The 21,343-nt window shown below is 41.7% G+C and overlaps 1 long non-coding RNA gene across 1 annotated transcript; it reads left to right on the top strand.

Annotated features, from left to right (window-relative positions):
• The first annotated feature begins 4,492 nt into the window (after window positions 1-4,492).
• On the top strand, window positions 4,493-6,898 carry LOC123343690. Its single transcript, XR_006572321.1, has 3 exons — window positions 4,493-4,565; window positions 6,146-6,223; window positions 6,395-6,898. It is a non-coding gene; the product is annotated as an uncharacterized LOC123343690 (long non-coding RNA).
• Window positions 6,899-21,343: the final 14,445 nt, after the last annotated feature.

Raw genomic sequence — 21,343 nt, 5'->3', positions numbered from 1 at the left:
CATGCAGAGTGTAAATATGTACATTTACTTAAATACCATTCTCAATTTGGGGGTCTCAAAGATTTTGTGGATGCCATGCACTACTCTGGATAAAACTCAACAGATTGAGACCATTTTGACCTGCATCACATCAATAGTTTAATCCCTAGCTCTGGGCAAAGAAACCCACCTAGAAACTTTTCTTAAATGGCTATTTGTGGGGAGAGGGGGGCTTGTATCTCCAGAACCCTGTGCTCATATGACTCCAAATTTGGGTCTTTAATCCCACCAAGCACCCACCTGAGGCACACCAAATTAAAAAAAAAATTGACTAAGCATATCAGTTTTAGAGGACTTAGAAGCGTTAACCTTTAAACAGATGTCATGATGCAACCTTAACTATAGGGGTGCTCCCGTGCCACTACAATGACAGACCATGCAGTTCTAAACTTGCGATGCTGTCCAAGCTCCATGGTGGGTTAGAATGCACATACATGACTGAGAAGGAGTGGGCATTGGCTGGAAATACTGCTCTACATGAAGAAAGAACACATGATAGATCCATTTGTGTGGGTGCGCAACTGAACAAGTTCAAATGGAGTGTCAGCTGTCTGGTGGCTTCCCACCCTGCAGCAGAGCACAGGGAATGCTCTACTGGTTTCCAGCCAATACAGAAAAACACAAACAAAACTGACATTTGTTGTGGAACAAGCAAGGTTTTGAAAGAGAGGGGGAGTGGGAGCCTTCACATCCTCGCAGTGAAGTCACTCTGCTGATAGACTGAAAAATAGAGCCTTCTCCAGAGAAAGCCAACTGGCTTTCAGCTGAGCCTAAATGAAGTAATTGCAGGGCTGCTTTCCAAATTCAAATCAGATTAGATTTGAAGTGAAACAGGTCTGGAAAAAAAATCTAAACATAGCTTTTCTGATTTCATTGTCAGACAAAATGAACCCGTCAGGCATCTGCACCATCAAAAAGAAACATGCTTGGTACGTTAGACATATTTTACTGTCATCTGGTGGTAAGGGGAGGCAAAGTGAGGTGATTCCAACACTTGCTTTGGTTTGCCACTTGCATCACCAGTACCAGTATCACCAATACCACCAGCTGAAACCCAGAGTTGCTACCATTCTGTATTCAGACGACAGTGAGGACTGTTCAGAATGATCAGTGTGCTAAAACTTCAACTAGTAAAAATGAAAAATACTCCTCCGACCTCCTCCTTTTTATCTCTTAATGAAAAAGGAGTAGTAATATTTAAATATAACAACTCTGCGGGCTGTAACTCTTCATGTAGACACTACCTATGCCAACAGCAGGGCTTCGCTCATTGGCATAGGTAATCCACTGCCCTGAGAGGTGGTAGAGAGGTCAACAGAAGAATTCTTCCATCAACCTATTGCTGGTCTACACCAGGGATTAGGTTGGTATAGCTACAGTACCTCTCTCAGGAGTTTGATATATCCCTGTGAGACGTAGCTATCCCAAAGTAAATTCCTAGTGTAGGACAGGCCTAGGATGGTAGAATTAAACAAAAACATACAGACATCTGAAAGGAATGGTTGGACACACAAGGAAAACTGTACGGCTCTGCAGCAGCTGTAAAATCCTGACCACCATTTTGCATTTCACCGTCTGAAGAGGGTCTCCCTGGCACCTCTGAGAGTGGAATTTTCCGAAGACCTCAGCCTTGACCTAATTGCAGATCCTATGATCAAGCTCCCAGTGACTTCAATGGGCGCAGTATCAGGCCAATGCCAAGTGCTTCTGAAAACCCCACCATGAACTCCTACAACATTTAACAGGAGTGGACTCACCCTCAGAATCCTGCACGGAGGTACTAAAGAAGAGTGTACAATGCTCCCACTACCTCTCCTCTGGCCTTTCCCCTCAACCGGAGTGCTGCTTCCTGGCAGATCTATTATTGTCTTCTCCCAAACAAAAACATTCCCATCTCCCTAGCCCTCTATTAACCCCAGCCAGTACCAGAACCCACCTCACACTCCCCGCCCACTGACCCAACCACCCTGCAGGGAACTACCCTGTGCTCCAAGCAATTTTCTTTTGCCCTCAGGCTGCAACTCGCCTTCTCCATGCAGGGACGAGTCAGGATCTGGAAGCAGAGAAAGGCAGAGTACATGAGGAAGGAGGTGCAGGGCAGGATTTGCTTCTCACTAGAGAGTCCTGACCGAGCTCCACCTCCCAGATGGCAGAAAACTTCCCTTCATCCTAACAATGCCTTTAGTAGAGCCCCACTCCCAAATAAGAGGAAAGCAGACAGTTCCCAGGTAAGATACCCCTGGGCATTAGTTAATTACCATATATACTCGTTCATCAGCTGAATATTTTTGGTAAAAAGTGATGCATCAAAGAGCGGGGGTCGGCTTATAAATGGGCCTACACCAACATTTGATGATTTTAAACTTTATGGAATCATTGAATTAAATATCTAATACATTATCATTTTGTTTACCTGAAGCGTCTGCAGGCACGGAGCCCCGCAGCTCCCAGTATCCACGGTTTGCCATTCCCAGCCAATGGGTGCTGTGGGAAGTGGCGCACCACGTCCCGCAGCTCCCACTGGCTGGGAACGGCAAACCGCGGAGACTCGGAGCTGAGGGGCTCCATGCCTGCAGACGCACCAGGTAAACAAAGCGTCCAGGCCCGCTAGCAGCTTACCCTAACGGGCCAGGAGCCAAAGTTTGCCAACCCCTGAAATATAGAGTTGGCTTATGAAAGGGTCATATACTTTTTGCTATTTTTACCTAACCATCTTGGGGGGCTGGCTTATAAACGAACGGGCTAATGAAAGAGTATATATGGCATATCTAAGTTAAGAAACAGTTTCTTACTGTAACTGTGGTTCTTCGAGATGTGATGGTCTAGTGTCATTTGTAAATCCCTATGTGAGCACTGCCTAGATGCAGTTTCTTACAAGATACCTGGAAGCTCAAGATAACAGCAGCAGGCAGCCCAGGTACATTTACACTCAGTGTATTGCCCTGTCCCTTTCTCACCATGTGCTGGTGGCTTGCTATGAATTTTTGGAGTTGCTCTATGTCATGCTCCATGCTGGCCTTTGCTCCTTCCTTGGCTTCAGCCGTTAGCGTATAAACATTCAGCCCACGGTGGTATTTCACACAGTAGTCCCCCGAGTGCACTATATGAGACAAAGTGCTCCAAGAGTCTGGTTCACCAGCTTCCTCTCTGAAATAAAACAAAACCAGGTTAACACATAAACGAGACTGAAATGCTGTGATGCAGTGACACACATGCCTTGGTTGGATACTCATCTAGTCAATGGCCCAAGCAAAAGAGACTACAAGGTGGTTTACTCTGCAGGCGAGGTGGTCAGGCCAAGAAACACATACGCTCCCCAATCTTGGCAAAGGGAAATGAACTGGAGTTGAGAGTTAGAGTCAATGACAAGCTACATCCCAAAAAGTCCTGCCGAGTCTTATCGACCTGGAGTTTCCAAGCTGTCAGAAGGTTATAGCAAGTAGTGACGACAGGCAAAGTGATTGCTTTCTAAAGTGAATTTAATGCAGACCACGGTGGCCAGGTTGACAGCCCTAGAGTGGGATCTGTCTCCTAATCTGTGGAATAAGGACTGTAGGGCAATAGGCAAACAGCATAACAACTTTTATGACAGAAACATTCCTCTGGGGATCAGACTGAGACAATCAACTCACTTCACAGAGTGCAAGCAGCCATCATGTGGTAGCAATTTTCAATCATTACTGAACTGGACTTGATTTGAACGGCTGGCCTAAAGGGGAAGATCTTATATGACCATTCTTACATAACAGTTAGGTCACCAATATCCTGAGGTATCAAGTCCCTCTACAATAGGATTATTGATTTCATTATAGAGCTTCCCATTTTGTCAGTTTACAGTAACAAAATCTTTAAAAAGGGTCAGTCCTGTGGGGAAAAAGAAAAAGAAAACCATGCCGCTGTGTCCACTAGCACAGAGCTTTAAAGCTATAAGTAAATTACATTCTTATTTACATAAAATGAATACAGTAATAGTCAAAATACTGCCACCTTCACTACAAACTTCAGAGCATGACTACACTGACAGAAGAACAGAGGCACATCCATATGGAACTTTTCCTGTCCCTAATTGTTAGGAAAATTGTTATGATTCTAACTGTTAACATGAACTCAGATACCACAGTAAATGGCACAGTTTAAGAACCGGAACTGAAAGAAAAGAGTCAAGTAGAATTTCCATTAAGGTTACAAGCCAAATTCAGGCCTAGCAGAAGTTTGCATTTGAGAGTGATGCCTGTGATAAAGATTGAATTTGAATCTAAAAGTATAAATCATACCGATGTGCTGTGCTGTATCACAGTGTGATTGGCCCTTTAAGGGGAGTTGGGCCCAGCACAGGTGTGATAGATCAGCAACCTTCCAGCTGAGGCTGATCAGTTAGGAATCAGAACCCAGATTTTTAAAGGTATTTAGGCATTACTGTGCTCAGCATTCCAATGTCTAACAGATTTAGGAGCCTAAATCCAATTTTCAAAAATCATTTGAGGAGCCTAAATTCCATGAACTGTCAATGAGATTTTGGTTCCAAGGTGCTGAAATCTCTTTTTTAAAATGAGATTTGGGCTACGTCTACACTGCACTTTTGTCATTATAACTCGGGGTAGGCAACCTATGGCACGTGTGCCAAAGGCGGCACACAAGCTGATTTTCAGTGGCACTCACACTGCCCAGGCCCTGGCCACTGGTCCAGAGGGCTCTGCATTTTAATTTAATTTTAAATGAAGCTTCTTAAACATTTAAAAACCTTATTTACTTTACATACAACAATAGTTTAGTTATATATTATACACTTACAGAAAGAGACCTTCTGAAAACGTTAAAATGTATTACTGGCATGCAAAACACCTTAAATTAGAGTGAATAAATGAAGACTCGGCACACCACTTCTGAAAGGTTGCTGGCCCAGTTATACGGTAACTTTTGTCACTTAGGGGTGTGAAAAAAACCACACCCCTGAATGACAAAAGTTTTGACGCCGAAAAGCACCGGTGTGGACAGTGCTTTGTTGGTGGGAGATGCGCTCCTGGTGATGAAGCTACCGCCCCTCACTGGAGGTGGTTTTATTTTGTTGCTCGGAGAGCTCTCTCTCGGCAACAGAGAGCAGCTACATTGCGCATCTTACAATGGCGTGGCTGCAGTGGCACAGCCATGCCATTGTAAGGTGTGTGGCATAGACACAGCCTTGGGCTCTTACATCAGTGGAGCAAATATTCAATCTGCATTTGCTATGTCAGAAAGTGCTGGAGAATGATGGGAGAGTGGCCCATGCCTTTGTGGATTATGCTAAGGCATTTGATAGCATATGGCACAAACCTCTTTGGGCAATCCTGTGGCTGGTCGGAGCCGGGGAAAATGTAATAAGGCTCATAACAAATCTCTATGGAAACAAGATGGCTTCAGTGTGCATGAGTAACGCAGCTGGTTTGACATGAGGATAGATGTCAGACAGGGCTGCATGCTACCACCAACCCTCTTAAACTGTTACATTGAGGAAATTTTTAAAAGATCCACTAATGAAAGCCTACAGGAGGGCATACCTGTCAGTGGACAAAAATTAGTCATCTGTGTTTCACCAATGATGTTAATCAGATAGGACTGTTGCAAGAAGAGGAGCACAAATTGCTGGAAAGAATAGTGGTGGAAATAGATATGTTAAGTCTAAAGACATCACACGAAAAGACAAAGACAATGGTAACATCTAAATCTGCTGGAAAATTGAGATATTTCTATCCAAATCTGAAGAGGCATTGGAGTGTGGTGAGCACTTCAAATACCTAGGTAGCATGATGACAAGAGACTCTAAACATCACTTAGAGCAGGGGTCGGCAACCTTTCAGAAGTGGTGTGCGAGTCTTCATTTATTCGCTCAGATTTAAGGTTTCTCTATCAACACTGGCAGCAGATAGTGGGCACGGTCGGGTGGAGCTACCCTGAGACAGTTTTATACACTATATATATTGCAAAGAACAATCCTGTACTGACAGTGGCTGATGGACTAGCCGCCCTAACAGATTTTTTCTAATTTCTATGACTCACTTCAAATTAATCCATGATTCATCCAAATCAAGCCCAGTCTAAATGGACCTGATTTTCCTCTCTTTTTCCACAGTGTAACTCAATTGACTTCAATGGAATTGCTCCTGATTTATTCAGAATCAGAATCAATATTTCAATAAAGAAAGAGAAGGTAATGTACAGTTTTCTATTACAAATGGCTGTTTCAACTTCTGTAAAACCAACCATCAAACCCCTGCAATCCAAGTTATTTTATGCTTTTAATAGCTCAGTTAACTGGACAAATGGCCCTTCTTTATCAAGGAAACACAGACATTTCTGTCTGAGCTACTTTTCTTTTCAGCTGTCATATATGAGAAATCACTGTACTTAGAGCAGCTTTCGGAACACAATGAAGCAGTCATGGTGAAAAGCCCATTCTCCAATTCATGAGAGCAACATCAGCGAGATTAAAGAGAACTAAGCACAGCAGCCTTTGTCAATTTCCCATCAGCTTCAAGTATATTTGCGAGCATCTTCAAACAGGCATCCACAAAGCAATCTGCAGAATTCAGCATTATGAATGACTTCACAAACATCAAAATTCAGAAATGAATTACAGAGTAACTATGCCTATCTGTTTGCCTCTAATGAAATTCACCACCTTCACAGAAGTATGCCAGATTTATGCAAATAATTATTTCCACATACAAAGAAAAAAATCTCTTTCATATACAAATTTCATGCTGAGGGTTAAACTGAATATTTCCATAATGGTGCATAAACCTTGTTAAGTAGGAAATTACATCTCACATCCAGGCAGTCGCAGGGGACTATTAGCTCAGTATGCAATAACAGTCATCTGTACCATGCCCAAATGAAACAAAGATATACCAGATGGCCTGCATCTACCACCCTTACTCCACGAGTTGTCCCACTGAGGACCGTGATGAGTCTTCAGCGAATGGGACTCCTCCCAGAGGAAGGTATTGCCACAGCTCAGGGCAACTGCACTTGTATTTCCCCTGTGTAGTCCAGCAAAGGCACCCATTCTTAGGCTTCCAGCTCCCCAGCTGTCCCTCTCTTGAGCAGAGACCTGCATCTCACTCTCTGCTGACTGGGGTTTTTCCAGACTCTGAGTTCCCCAGCAAGTCAGACTGCCTAAATTTATAAATTTAAATAAAATTTATTCAAAGGTGTACAGGGGTTAGTGTTTTAATGCATCTCAAATTTTACTTCAGCCTCCAGATATGAGTAATTAAAGTTATGGAAAGATACCAAAAACCTTATAAATCACTCCTAAAGACTGTGTCACTGAGTTTGGCAAGGACAAATTTCATGTTGATGGTAATGTGCTGTTCAGTACTGTAGGAGCAAGGCTGTAGATACAAATGGCAATTTATTTTATTTTATTATAATGAGTGATGGCACTGGTAGGCTTTGAACCTGTTTAAAAATTGTAAGTAGATCAGTAAAAGAATGTGTTCAACTGAATATGGTAGCTACGGAAACTAAAGCTCAGAGTTTCATTTTAATCACAGTAAAGCACGGATTTTTATGGTTTTTTAATCAGAAAATTTTTGGGGGGTTTATCATGGAAAACTAGGATCCCTGTTGATCAGATCTACGCTGTGAGAGTATCCACACAGCACTGAATAAAGTTCCAGGATAAAAACTGGGATGAATTCTCTGCTCTCAGTCCCTGTTTTAGTTGTTCTAAAATCCTAATCAGAAAAAAAAATATTCCTGGAGGGAAGAAATTTGTTTCTTTAGGGATGAACAGTGTTTGCATCCAAGCAGGAAAAATATTTACCAGGCCATCCTGCAGCTACAGAAACATCTCAGATTAGGATGCAAGCCCAAAAAGGAGTGACAGCCAAAGCAATTAACCCAAATCATTGCTACCACCAAAGTAATTCAGGCCATGACCATGACGTACTGAATCCAAGAAACTAATTTGACTGGTCACACCCTAGTGCAGTTAGTACATTTGAAATGTAAAACAGCACAATATATTTTCATGTCCAAAGGCTGTCCAAGTAGATCATTTGCTCTTCTCTGGTGAATGGCACTTAAGAAACAAAACAGATTTAATGCAGCAGAGCAAATACGATGGCTCTGCGTCACTATCTTGCAACGGAAAGAGATAGAAATCTGCAGCTCTACAGCAAGTCTTAGAACTTCCTGCAACTACTGATGAGATATTTTTAAGAAGAGGGAAGAAGAATGAGAAGGGGAAAACAAAATGTGCTTCAAAAACAGAGAGATGCATTTGCAATTGGACTCTGCGGTCCTAAGTGCAAAGTTTCAGATATTGATTTGCAAAGGTTTGAAAATCATATGGAGTCCTGTCAGGGTGGGTGTGTGTGGATAGGGGTTGGGGCAGTGAGGGGACAGGGAGCAGGGAGGGTTGGATGGAGGTGGGGTCTGGGGAGGCAGTTGGGGCGGGGAGTCTCGGGAGGGGGTGGTCAGGGGACAAGAAGCTCTGGGAGTTCTGAGGGGGGCAATTGGGGCAGGAAGTGGGAGGGGCGGATAGGGGGTGGGGGCCAGGCTGTTTGGGGAGGCACAGCCTTCCCTACCTGGCCCTCCATACCGTTTCGGAACCCCAATGTGGCCCTCAGGCCAAAACATTTGCCCACTCCTGCACTAGACAATCTATTCAGATTTTAGTGAGTGCTCTGTGACAGAACAGCGCAAACAGCTTCAATAAAGCTCACAGTTAGATCCTTCACTATTGAAATTTAATGACACCGATGACCGGGTCACCATTAAAAAGTCAACATTTCCCCAAAGTTACCACAATGGTATGTCAGATCCCAGAGTATTTCCCTAGTCCTAGAAGGGAATTCTATTATGTGGTTGTCCTGGGTAAATAACTTTTAATGGTAAGAACCATTCGTGAAAATACTATCACGGCTGAGAGGATACAATGACCTCCTAGCTGAAATAGTATTCACTACCATTGTGCAGAGGCAATGCAAAGTAATCTGGAAATATAGCCTCTCAGAACTACAATAAAACACAACTTTAATACTCACCAGTGACATTTTCAAATAAATTGTTTGGGTTAAGGGATCTACAGCAACACGCTCAGGTGATTAACTTTTCACCAACTACCACACCTGACTGTGTGGATGTGTGTATGTGAGAGTTTGTGTATGAGAGAGATTTTCACATTTTAGGTGCCTCCAGAAATAGGCAGGAAAACAGCAACAAATATATTATGGGCCACTCGCTAATTTGAATGCTTTCTGAGGTGGCAACAAAGAGTTAAAATTTTACTTGTGTAATAGTGACTAATTCCTTACCATACTGCATATGGAAGTGAACAGAAGCAGGGTAGAAGATTAGGACACTAATAATTCTGGATTGTGTAACCAGCGCTCCCCAGTAAAAGGTGAAATGTTCAACAAATGATTTCAAAATGCCTTACACTGTAATTTGGGAAATGTTCAGACCACTGATAAATACCAGACAATATAAAATTCCTGTCAGAAAGGTGGTTTAATTTGCATCCCTTCTTTAATAAACGTTCACAGATTTTTATATCCTCAGATAGTATGAAAAATATTCTCAGTGTAATTCATACTTCTTCCCACAAAGGGACTACACTCTTAAACCAAGCATTTTTTCAGGCCTCTATGCAGGCTGTAAAATAAGAAACCAAAACAGCAACACTGATACTATATATACTTGCAGGCAAATCAGCTCACATACTATAAAAACATAATTGCCTGTTATTAAATTAATTCTGCCTTTTGTTTTATATTCACACCAACTATCTTGAATTCAAAAAGATTGGTACCTCATGCCATTCACCTCTAGAGATCCAATACTGTAGCACTCAACATTACTGAAGGAACCAAAATAGCCTATTAAAGGTAATTAGTGACGAAAAGGGATGGCCGAATTTTGCATAGCTGATGATTTCATTGGAAACTTAGGGTAAGTCTGGGAGCTGCAAGTATTTAGGATAAAATGGAGCAGATTAACCCATCCTCATCTTTAATACACAGGTGTGGCCAATGGAAACTGCCCCAGCATGCAATGTTCTACCTGTATCCAAACAAAGGTTTCTCTGGTCAAGATGAGCGTTGCATAATGGGACATGTTGTCTCTGCAGGACACACCTACATAATGAACATGCACATGACTACAGGCTATGTTAGAACTCTATGGAAGGCTGCATTTTGCCTATAAGCCACCCCTTCAACTATATCTTAAATAAATTTTAAATTAATGGAGATATCCTATCTCCTAGAACTGGAAGGGACCTTGAAAGGTCATTGAGTCCAGCCCCCTGCCTTCACTAGCAGGACCAAGTACTGATTTTGCCCCAGATCCCTAAGTGACCCCCTCAAGGACTGAACTCACAACCCTGGGTTTAGCAGGTCAATACTCAAACCACTGGGCTATCCCTGCCTCCCTCCCTTCTATCTGATATAGAAGGATCTTATTCTTTCTCTTGCTCGCCCCCAGCCCTCTCCTTTCCCTTGCGGGAGATAGGAGATCTTCCTCTCAGTCTTTTTTGGCTTCTTGACTGAAGCTGTGGAGGGAGACCAGTGCCGGCTTGTGGACGGCCCTGGCGAAACACTACGCATGGAGGCCACGGTGCTCGGTGCGGAGTCGGATCGTTGTTCTGGTGCTGGAGTGTGTATCAACTCCATTAGGAGTGCTTTTAAAGGGATATCACGCTACTTCTTCATCTTAGGTTTGAAGGACTTGCAGATACAACACTTGTCACTTATGTGTCCCTCACCTAAGCACCTTAGGCAGCAGTTATGTGGATCGCTGATGGGCATAGGCCATTTGCAGCGATCGCAGAGCTTAAAGTCTGGGGACTGGGGCATTCCCCGTCCCCCAGCTGAGTCCTGTTTGGGACTATGAGAACTTCAAGAACTACTAAGGGTAACTAACTGTAACAACAACTAGATCTACAACTATACAACAAGTTCTACAAACAGAGAACGAGACAATGCTAGCCGAAGCAGCAGATGTTCCAGCACCGTCACTGGCGGCAAGAACGAACTGAGGGTGGGGGGAGCCGGCGGCGCCCCTTATACCGTGGCACATGTGCACCTCTCCAGGGGGCACCAGAGCTGGTCCCCTATGGATACTGCTGAGGGAAAAACTTCCAGCACTGGTGCATGGGCAAGCTCACACACCTAATATACAATGGACTTGAGCAAGCACTTGAAAAAGAACTGTTCTTGTATACTGGTTAAGAACAAACTTGTTTTCCATCTATAAGGTAGCCTTTTGCTGGACTAAATGGAATCCTGTGCAGAAAAACTTTGATGGTACACTGGAATGACTATTGCTAAGTTATTCCATACACACAACCTCAAAAAATCTTAACTCTATAACAGATAAATATTCAGAGGGAAATAGGTAACAGTGTTACCAGCTTAAAATAAGGAAGTTTTGCACAATAAATCAAACGACATGGAAAGCACTATCATAGCCTGTATAAATTCTAGTACAATATAAAAACCGAAAGAGAGGGTGGCAATCAAAGCTATTAAACAGCTGAGTGAGAGTGAGCATTCAAGGGGATATATCGATCCAATAGGACACCAGGGAATATGAGCTACTCGACAGGGCACCAGGTTTCGTCTGTTGGGTATTACATTTTAACAGGATAGTTTCTGAGCCATAATTGGGTTTGACGTAATGTTTATCCATTAACTGGAAGAAATGCTGAGAAGCTGAGGTGCTATGTTAGTTGCTAACATAGGGGTTCAGGGGAAGAAGTAGACTGGAAGTTTGGGGAGAGGGAAGGTTTGAGTGCAAACAGGAGGGAACATGAAAAGGACATCATTTCCCCCCCTCTTCCCATTTTTCTTACAATCCTGATGCCTCCCTCAGTGTGAATGCTTTAAAATGGTTACTCTGAATCTGCCCAGTCTAGTAGGGACAAAAAGATGTTCCCAGATTAAAGACCTTCAGTGACCCGTGTGGAATAAGCTAGTACTCTGCATCAAGTTTCTAGCAGACAGCTACACACCTCACAAAAATAACTTCCTATAATTAGCCCTCTTGTTAGCCTGCGCAGCAGAAATACTAAAGAATGAATGAGCCATAGAGACCACACCCCCACTAGGTTAGGGCTGTGACAAAGGAGATGTCATATGCCAGACATATGACAACCTGGCGCCTCTTGCAAACAGTATATTTAATAAAAATATATTTTAAAAATATTTAAAAGTGTTACTTTCTGATGCTGAACATTCTGTGGATTCAAGCTATCTGACTAATTAATGAATCATTCTCTTTCTTCTAGATAACAATGAAATTAATACCCCAATTAACCACTGTCTGTGTAACCTCTACATTTTATGTGTCACAATGGCAAAAAAGCCAGCCATCACCTACAATTACGGAGCTTTGAGGGCACCATCAATACTGCTACTATAGAAATAAGCACCTAAACACTCACAAATCTATTAAAGGAGCATTTCCAAGTCAAATTAAGCTGAAAATTCAGTTTGTAAAAGTCTTTCAACATATTCTCCACTGTTTTGCACTTTATGTCATCATATACACCTGAGCAAACTGAGTGCAAAATGCCACTATCCTGATTTAGCAGTGTTATATCACCACTCTGCACTCACTTTTCACAGGTGTAAATGACAGCTAAAGATACAAGAGAGACAAGGCGGGTGAGGTCATATCTTTTATTGGGCCAATTTCTGCTGGTGAGAGAGAAGCTTTTGAGTCACACAGAGCTCTGCTTCAGATAAAAGATATGAGATAGAGGAGACTCAAGCCCAAATTATGATAATGATGATGATTTTTTGGTTTGTTTCTTTAAACCTCTGATCATATATAAATGTTTCCATGACTCCACTTTTTTAAATTGCAACTTTAAAAAAAAACCAAAATACTCTGTACTGTTGCAAACACAAATACTCCAGCATTATATTAGGGCACAAGACCAGGAAAGTTTCACTGGCTGGGAAGAAAAACTATGACTAAAAGTTAGACTGATCAGTCTGCCCAAGCTAAGTAAAGTGCAAAATAGGAAACAAAGAGCAAAAGGGTTAAAAGTATATTCTTATTCTTTCTTGCCATGTCTCTATTTGGGGTCTTTTATAGCCCTCTTCCAAAACTCATGATAGTACACTTGGCTGTCATGCAAATTGGTCTCTCTAAGGTCCAGTAATATCCAGCTGACGTACAGAGTCTTTGGTCTTCCCCCAAATGTCTTCTATCCACAATCAATGCAACGGACATCCTACCAATATAACTCCCAGGTCTCCACTAGACATGTCCTTACCAACGTAGCCTTCAATTGGGGCAACCTGCATTAGGCTCCTCACAATCTCATTTCTTTTTGTTCAACCATTTGACCATCCCAACAGCTTCATCTCCATAGTGGGGAGCATACTGATTTCTTTTCCTGTGGCTGGCCAAGTCTCTGTCCCATATGTTAGGAGGGGCCAAATTACAGTTTATGCACTCTAGCCTTTAACTTTATTGCAATATTTTTATAAAGGAGAACTGGGGTCAGCTCCTACAATTTGCACCACGTAGCTTTGGTACAATGCCGAGCATCACTCAGGAGGACACCACTGTCAACAACCACTAATCCTAGGTATTTAAATTTTTTCACTCTTCTAAGCTCTCTGCCTGTAATATCTTTTGGGGGTGGGTCCTCCTCCCGCAGTCAGCATAGCCTCAATCTTATTAACATTCACTCTAAGTGCTACCTACTCAAAACTGTGCTGCCAATGTTCAAAATTGGTCTGCAGGGTCTCACAATGTTTTGTGCATGCCACTAAGCCATCAACAAACAGGATTTCCAAGGTGCTTCCCTTTGTACACTCTCACTTAGCACATCTAAGACAACTGTAAACAAAAACCGCTGACTCCTGGTGTAGGACAACATTTACTAGAAATTCTCTGCATAGCCCCATTTGGTTTTGACTACGGTAGTCGCGCCACCACACCTAACCCAGATAAAATGAATATCTCCTTCTAGCACACCTGTCCATCACAAACTCTAATTATCTTGGTACATGATCACACCCCTTCTCCAAGTCCACAAAGACTATGCCCAGTTACCATTTCTTTTTGCTGAACTTCGTGAGGATTTATAGAGCAAATATGGCATCAAATTTTACTTCTTCCTGGCCTAAGTCCATATTGACCCTTCCACATTTCAACTGTTCCATGCAAATACTTTTCAATAATCTTCTCCTATACTTTCAAAGCATGTGATGTCAGCTGGAGTAATAATTAGCATACAGTGTAATATCTCCTTTGTCTTTAAAAATGGGCACCATGAAGCTTTTACTTTCATTAGACATTTTCCTCTTTCTTACGAATATAATTCAACAGACTTGTAAAATACACGACACCTTCCCTTCCCAATGACGTCAAGCCCATCCACCAGTACTACTTCTGACCCAGATTCCTCCTTTTTCATTCTCCTATGTGCCTCCCAAGTCTCTTCCTCCTGCATGTAATCTTTCAGGCCCAAGTTTGGCTTATGTGTTCTTAGTTCCTCCCTTCATCACTCTTTCAAAATAACCACCCCAGACTTTACTGATTGATTCACCATTTGTTTGCAATATACCATGTTCATTCCTAATATACACAAACTGGTTCACATCCCTCATCATTTTCTCTCTTGCCTTAATGAGTTTGCAGATTGTCTTTTCTCCCTCGTATCCTAGTCAGATATCACAGGCCTAAATGTTATCTGTTGTAACACTTCTTTTAACTTCCTTTTTTGCCTTCATATACACCATCTTATCACTGTTCAAGCCACTGGCCTGCTGTTTTTTTAAAGGTTACCGTTTTCTTTTCAACGGAGTCTTTACTTTGATGATTCCATCACAAAAAGTGTTCCTTCTTATCCTTTTCGGCACTGATTCCATCACTCCTAGGACTCCTTGTGCCATGTCCAGCAATATTAACTTTAGTTTGTACCAGTTATCTTCCACACATCCCTGTGTGTAGTCTGGAAGCCTATACATTACTGCTTGTTCAAAGATTTTTTTCATTCCCATCTTTAAGTTTCCACCACTTCGGCCTTTCCAGTGCCCAACAGTTCAGATGTTTCTGAGGTCTCTGCATTCTGAAGTCCATAATAAGTCTGTGCTGGTTCACAATGCACTTGCCAGGTATTACCTTATGGTGACCAAACTCCCCTGAAAAACTGTGGGTAACCCCTCCGCCCCCCCCCCGCCAAACTAACATTGCAAAGTTTATATTTGGGGGGGGGGGAGAAAGGGATAGCTCAGTGGTTTGAGCATTGGCCTGCTAAACTCAGGGTTGTGAGTTCAATCCTTGAGGGGGCCATTTGGGGATTGGTCCTGCTTTGAGCAGGGGGTTGGATTACATGATCTCTTGAGGTCCCTTCCAACCCTAATGATTCTATGATTATTCATGAGCTATTGCTTCTTCTTGTCAACCAGAAATCAATTTGGGACTTGTGTCTGTCACTAGCATACTTATAATGTTACTTTCCCTCTTCTGAAAGTGTGTGTTAGCAATCACCAGACAAGTCTGTAGAGCCATTTCCCCCTTGGAATTTCTGGTTCCAATGCCGTGCCTTTCATGGCCTGTTTCATACCCAGTCTTTGCAGTTATAACATGTGTACTTAGATCTGCTTGATAATTATCTTCTCATTAGGTGATATGTTTCCAGTAAGGCACAACAGCTGATCCCAAAACTCCACTTTTACCTTTTGATCCTCTCCTAACTGTGGTGCATATCCACTTAATATATGGACATTTAAGTCAGCTCAGTTTAATACTCAACTCATCAGCCAGTCTGACATTATGGTAAACTCTACCAAATGCCTCTGCATGGTTTCATCCAGAATAACTCCAACACCATTAAAAGCATATTAGATTTTAAAAATTCTTTTGCATTTAATAATATAAGGTGATATTAATACAAAGAGACAATTACTTTTTAGTTTTTTTAAAAACTGGACAGTGTCCCTGTAATATCAAATCTACTGAGAAAACTTTAGAAGAGGGAAAGAAAATCAGTTGTCATCTAGTGAAAGACGACAACGCTGGGAGGGAAAGAAATTTGATATTCTTATCAGAAGGAGGAAGCATTTCATGAGCTTTGAAGAAGGGCATGAGTCTCAAAGCAACCCCCACTCTTTTCCAATTATGGTCGCTCTTAACTATTGGTAATTGAGATGCTTTGCATACTCCTGTCCACGTGCTTAATATTTATGCATCTCACTCTGCCACCATCATTCCTCCTAGTTGAAGGGTCAATAAGAGGCAAGCTTAGGAGAACATGGCACCTTTCATCTCTAAGTTATCAGTTCACATCCGGCTGAGGACAAGCACGTAGGCAAAGATATTTCAGCCTGTCAGAGAAGAAGTACCTACTTACATATAACAGCCACAAACCTGGAGCTGATATGAAGCCAGGTACTTACATCAGTACATGCGTATAAGTGGTGATTCTGGGAGTGTATTTACATAGTAGGCAACTTTCCTGCTAGAAATAGGTTAAATTTAATAAAACTACCTAGCCATGAAAATAAATGAAAATGTCAAGTAACTTATCCTCATTTTTGTTACTGTTGTTGTTATATTTGGAGATGAGAGAGGGGAAGAGAATGTCTTCAGCTTCTACGCTGACCACAGTTAAAGCCCTTATTCAGCAAAGTATTTAAACACATGCCTACCTTTAAACCCACACTTAAATCCTTTGCTAAATAGGAATGGGATTACTCACATATTTAAAATTAAGCATGTACTCAAGTACAGATACCTAGAAGAGTCCCCATCTCAGAGGCACTACTGAAAGCATCTCACTGGGAAACAGCACAGACCTCACCACTTACGTATTTTAGATCAAGGATTGCAAAATGCTCACAAAACATCTTTTTTTTTTCCTGTTAGTTGGGTCTGGGTCAGTATGAACTTGGAAATTACATCAATCTTCTGACAAGAACCACACTTTGTCCTGCCTCTCTGTGCACTGATTTACAACTTCACATGCTGAGCCACCTGGCTATTATCAGAACATTTTAAGGAAGGGTAATACTCTCCCTATGATCCCTTAGCTGCACTGATGACTTTATTAATAATAGAGAAGGGAAGAAACCCACCAGACAGTGATAACGCCACAGATGCAGAACTGACTCAAATGAAAATCCTGCAAAGTTTTCTAGGAGAAATTAGTGACTGCTTAAGCTTTAAATCTCTCCTAAGCATCCAAAAATAAGAGCCAGACTGAAAAAAAAAAGTGTATTCCTATTGGGTCTTTTCATCCTTTTCATCTACTTTTCTTTATGGTGCCACATTCATGATTGGCTGCTGAGAGATTCCACATGTGTAGCTCACTGAAGATTTTTGCACTTTTTAGTCATTAGACTAAGAGATTTAGGCTACTATGAAGCAAATCAGATTATGAAGGTGGCATTGTTAGGTTGTTTATAGACACATACGCACAACAGTATGTCAGATTTAAAAAATAATCAGCAACAATTGTGCAGCATTACCGAACATATTCAAGGAGAATAATAAGAATTGGAGATGATACAATGAGAAGTCCTGCAAAGTGGCCTCGGTGATCTTCCCCTTGCTCTAGTTTTTGCCATTCACAATCTCAGCTGCTAAATTTTAAACGTTTATATCTTTTCTTCCCCAATTCCTCCCCCACTCCCAAAGGGGGGGGAGGGGCTTTCAATCAACTGGCAAACTGAATATCAGACAGTCCTTGGAATCTCCTCCTATACTTGCTTCACAAAGCAATGAAGAACGTGGACCTGGATTACTACACTGCATTCTATTTGGAAACATCAGCTAGTGCAAAATCCAGCTGTCCTCTTACACAGCCAGGTTACTGCCAGGAAGCAGGCGACCCCTACGTTCCAGAGAGTGTATAATCTACACAGCGACTGGGAGCATGCCTCTCAGCATGCTTAGACAAATCACACGTGCTCGAGCTGTGCTCGAGCTAGCTTGCTAAATCACACGTGCTCGAGCTGTGCTCGAGCTAGCTTGCTAAAAACAGCAGTATGGCCAAGGTGGCACAGACAGCGGCTTGAGCTAGCCACTCGCCTACGTACTCAGGGGGCTGGGCAGATTCATACTCCCGCAGCTAGCCCAAGGAGCTGCCTGTGCCACCCCAGCCACACTGCTATTTTTAGCGCACTGGGCTGTACAAAGCTCACATGTTTGTTTACCCACGCTGGGAAGCACATTCCTTTAGAGGCCATGTCTCCCTTTGCATGATAACATGGCCACTGAGGTTAGCTGAGGCTCTCAAGCTAACAGTGGCCAGAATTAAACATGAAAGGGCTACTGGGAAACCATTCTCAATGAAGGGACCTCGAATCTGGAATTCGCTCCCAACACTGCTCTAAGAGACAGCTGGCTTTCAAGACCAGCCTATTTTCCTAGCTGTTTTCAGAAGGGGATGGATCATTATTTGGTCACTGATTTGTACCCTGCAAATTAGAGAGACGCATTTAAAATGTCTAGTAAATAGACAGATACTTAGTAAATGTGGATGAGCTCCAGTAATGGAGGATCCTGATGGGATGTTTTGGAAAATATTACTGCCTCAGGCAATAGATTATTCCATTTTCACTAGGAGAGAGGCAAGGTTTATTTTGTAAACCTTATTTATAGATAAAACAAAGGTGCACAGAGGTGATTTATGACTTATTCTTCACACTCCCAGTAAGATCCCACTTCATTTTAGTGTGCTGTCTGTTCTAATGCAGTTCTGTCTTTCACTCTTGAAGAATCTGTGCTCACACCTCTCATATCAAGAGAGATGATGCAGGGACCAGTTAACATAAGAAAGCAACAACTCTCCAGGAGTGATAAGAAAGAAAATGTTAAGGCTGTTTTCATGAAGAACTGCAACAGCTCAAAAAAGGAAAAAAGTTTTTTTTCATAAACAGGGAGGAACCAAGGGATGGAGAGAGTGGAATCATGGGATTTTTTAAAAATCTGAGCACTTCCCAGAATTCCACTGGCTTCCGCTAAGCATCCCACAACACACAGAAAAATCCGAGAACACACACAGCTCAGCAGCAAAGCAAAAAAGGACCATGGGATAACATCAGAGAACACAACACACTTAGTACAGGGCAAGCCCATGCCATGTACCCAATGGATATGTCTACACAGCAAGCGGCAGTGAGTCTCCAAGCCCAGGTCAACAGACTCAGGCTCATGGGACTCGTGCTACCTCACTAAAAATAGCTGTGCGGATGCCGGGGCTGGAGCTTGGACTCTGAAACCTATCCCCTTCTCTAGGCTTCACCACCCAAGTCGCAACATCTACACAGCTATTTTTAATCACAGTAAGATGAGCCCAAGTCTGTTGACCTGTGTGCACATTATTAGTATGGCTTACATATTGCATGCCAACTAGTGTCAATTCAATGCAAATTAACCCCGCCATGTACACAAGGCCTTAATCCTCTTTGAGGCAGGGACTGTCTTTTTTGTATTATTTGTTTTAACACAAAGGGGTCCTGGTCCACAACTAAGGTTCGTAGGCACTACGGTAGTACAAATAATAATATATCCACACATGTTATGTCCTCACTAGTCAGACTAAGAGGGGGATTCAGTATCTTGTTGCTGAAGCTAAGTAAAGCTTTGAGGAAATAATAGGGATAACAGGAATTCAGATCATATTGGTAGCATAACTGAAATTTGGTCGTTTACTTTCACAGGTGAACTACAAGGCCATCACAAGGCCTCTTGTCTTAGGTCAGAATCACTTTCCAGGGAAAAACAGTAACACTAGGGGGATACTGCCAGAAATCCAAGGACTCAGAACTTTTAGTTTTCACTCCAACTGAGATCTGACACTCCAATACTTGAACCAACTGTGAAATATTCCTCAAGTACACTGGGCGGCTGTTGTAATAGATTTATTTCCCCATTTTTATTAAATTAGCAGCTTTACTCCTATTTGAGTAACAGCAGTACTTACAGTACTTGCTGCAAGCTATACAACCAAGTTTTGACTGATGTAATTTTCTTGACTGCATCCTGTCTTTCTTGACTATCCTGTTATGTTTCTAAGCATCTAAACACTTAGGAGAGTTTCACCTTATTTCATGGTTAACGAACCACATTATAGGATTGATCCATTTATTCCAACTTTAATACAGTATACAGACAGGAGGTATGTGGGTATCAGAGAATTAGGGGGATTGAACATTGTCACAGAATGATTCATGTATCAAAAGATCACTTGGGAATGCAGGTGTAACGCCTACCTCCATGACCCCATATTATTCCCAGATGATGGGTATTAAATGAAAGCTTAATGCAGAGCTTCTTTTCCCCCCTCTCTCTTTACTTTAACATGGTGTTGATAGAAAATTTTGAAACTTGTGAGATGGAAGATTAAATTCAATGACTTCAGCAACATATATCACAAGACTGACTTTCAGCTTTGAGAATTATTCTCCCCCATCTCCTAAAACAACAACAACAATAGTAGTAGCAGTAATAATAATGGAGAACAAAGACATTACGCCCAATAACATGCACTGGTGTTTAATAACATTAACACAATACATGGCATTGGGCAACTGAATGCAGATTAAAAAAAGGAGTCTAAAAATTCAGAGCAGAAAAGGAAAGTTAATGACAGAAGAGCTTAAAATGACAAGATATCAAGATAATAAAAATGGATAACAATATAGATTAAGTGTGCAACTGGTTAAAACCTTTTCTCCTGCTTTAACAAACATTCCACTCAAAGCAAACAGATTAAATAAGTGTTATCAGCCTTGGCTTTCAAAACTAGAGCTCTCAATATACTGTTATCAAAAATAACTTCTAGTCCTCCAAAACATTCTTGTAAAGCACTTCAATTAAAAAAAAAAATGAAAACACATATACATGATTGGTCACTGTTTTCACAAACCTCTCATTTTGTTTTTAAACACACAGTTAATTTCAACCCAGACCTTCAGGGTTACATATCTTCCATAAATGATGATATTTTATTCTATAGAATCAGCATGGCTTGTTTTAAGCAAAAACTCGTAGAGAATAATATTTAATAGAAAGAAAAACAAAAAACCTCACCCAAACTCCCAATATCAGCTTTCCACTGGGGGAATCTGGCACTTGTGCAAGGAAAAACTTCTTCACTTGTGTTTGCATAAGGTTTAACTCTAACACTGTTACAAAAAAATGGCATGACAGCTGTAAACAGAAGACTGTGCAACAAAAACAGAAATGAGAATATAACATGACTACTGCATTTCCCATAAACCTTGAGGTCCTGCCCAACCCTTTCCAGCAACAAAGGCAAAAATAAAGAGTTAACAACAAAAACTGCACC

The sequence above is a fragment of the Mauremys mutica genome, chromosome 11, assembly GCF_020497125.1.
Source record: "Mauremys mutica isolate MM-2020 ecotype Southern chromosome 11, ASM2049712v1, whole genome shotgun sequence".
In the NCBI taxonomy this organism is placed as follows: Eukaryota; Metazoa; Chordata; order Testudines; family Geoemydidae; genus Mauremys; species Mauremys mutica.
This window is presented reverse-complemented; position numbering and strand designations above follow the sequence as displayed.